Source organism: Pinus tabuliformis, chromosome 7, assembly GCF_031772625.1.
Source record: "Pinus tabuliformis cultivar Carrire ecotype Pingquan chromosome 7, CPIR1, whole genome shotgun sequence".
NCBI classification, from domain to species: domain Eukaryota; kingdom Viridiplantae; phylum Streptophyta; class Pinopsida; order Pinales; family Pinaceae; genus Pinus; species Pinus tabuliformis.
The window spans coordinates 1,156,664,164-1,156,666,423 of NC_142293.1; positions in this window are offsets into that span (position 1 = coordinate 1,156,664,164).

Consider the following 2,260-nt stretch of genomic DNA (forward strand, 5'->3'; position numbering starts at 1 on the left):
ATACCTGGATTGAAGAACCTATTGCATTGACACAACAAAGAATAGTGACCCACTCCCTACTCTCAAGCAAAATCTTAGGCACATTTCTACTCCCTCTCTCGACAATTACCTCCATACCACAATTCCTTCCTGCTTGGAAGCCTATTTCATCACAATTCCATACATGATATGGGGAATATGAGTGTTTCTCATATGTAGAAGAAAGAGTGTTATAGAACTTGGACACAATTGCAAGGCGTAGATTTAAAGCCGTATCTCTATCAAGGCCCTTAGTTGTACGTAGCACAAGGTCTGGATGCCTTTTTTAAATCCACTCTGCCATGATTTACCAGGAATCCCATCTTTGAAAGGGTTTAGCCTCCACTGACAGATTTAAGCTACTGTGGATTTAAGTTGTATAAGCTCTAACCCATGTCCCAATTCGGCCATATCCATACACCACTCAACCACCTCATCCTCCTCCTCTTCAATCATAATTGTAACAGGTCCTCTACGGTTTGTGTTAGTCAACCCATTTATCTAATAATGTATGTTAGAGGCAGCAATACCATGTTTTCTTCCAGAGGCACGTACTGAAAATCCCTTAAACTCGATGTCATCAATTGCAGCTAGAATGTCCTACTTTGTTTAGCCTCTGATGGCACTGATTTTATTTGTTGAACTTTCACCTTACACTGTAATTGAAGGTGGATCTAGGGATGATGGTGGGATAGCATGATATGCCACCATAATGTCATTTTCAACGAAATTACTGAGTGTATTGGGATCATTCACATCAACCCCCTATCCTCATCTAATGAACTGGATCGAAATTGGGCCTCCCTCACCCCTCACCACCTCGTGTTTCTTGTATGATATGAAATAGAAACTCTTGGCATGGGTGCAAGAACCTAGAGTGTTACGACGAAATTCTGATTTTAAAAGATTGTATTAGAAAACAAAGTAATTCGTTGGCCTTTACAATCAATGAGAAAGAATAGTCAATGCTTTATCTATATATTGTAACTTACACATTACATTTCCTTAATGTGACCCTTACGGGTGATTGAATACATCTTGGACCTAAAACTCATAATTGGAAGGGCATTCACACATAAAATTTCATATTACGATAGGCTTGGAATAATTAAATTTACACAAAGAAACAAGAAATCTAGAAAGAAATAGTGAGGATTCACACATAAAATTTCTTTCATAGATTCCTCTTAAATGGTTGTGAGCTTTATTTGATTGATTTGTCTAGGTTGTGAGGATATTCTAAGGTCTATTGCATTTTATTGATGATTGGAGTGTATTTTTTCAATTACATGTAAGCTTACTTCTCCTCGATAGTGACCTATTATAGACTGTAAAAATCATTAGTTCTGACGCATTGCTATTATAGTAGTTTGCCATTGAATTACAGGGGTCAGATTTGAGGTTTCAATGGCACTGGAATTGGTTACTACACTGGGTTGTTGGGAAGCTAGGGGTTTCTAACTAGTATTAGTATTTTGACTGTTCTTGGGCTATTCTAATTATTTTAGTTCTTCTCTAATTGGAATAGTTAGTCTTTTCAATTCACATATAAAATTCTTTCTAGATTTCTCTTGAATGGTTGTGGGCTTTCTTTTATTGATATGTCTATGTTGTGAGTATCTTCTAAGATTGTATTCATGTTATTAATGATTGGTGGTATTTTGCCAATCACTAGTAAGCTTACTTCTCCTCAACAGTGACCTTTTGCAGACTGTCACTAAATATCAGGTATGAAGAATTGTTATTATAGTAGTATGATATTGAATTGCAGGGGTTGGATTTGAGGTTACAATGGCATTGAAATTGGTTACTAAACTAGGCTATTGGAAAGTTGGGGGTTTCTAACTAGTATTAGAATTTTGATTGTCCTTTGGCTAGCCCACTTATTTCAGTTCTTCTCTAATTGGAATAGCTAGTCCTTTCAATTCACACATAAGATTTCTTTCTAGTTTTCTCTTGCATTGTTGTGGCATTTATTTGATTAATCTGTGTAGGCTGAGAGGATCCTCTACGGTCTGATGCGTGTTATTGATCATTGGAGTGGATTTTTTAAATCACTTGTAAGCTTACTTCTCCTCGACAATGACCTATTGCAGACTGTTGAAAAATACCAGGTCCGAAGCGTTGCTACTATAGTAGTCCGATATTGAATTGCAGGGGTCAGATTTGAGGTTACATTGGCATTGAAATTGGTTATTAAACTAGGTTGTTGGGAAGCTGGGGGTTTAAAACTATTATTAGC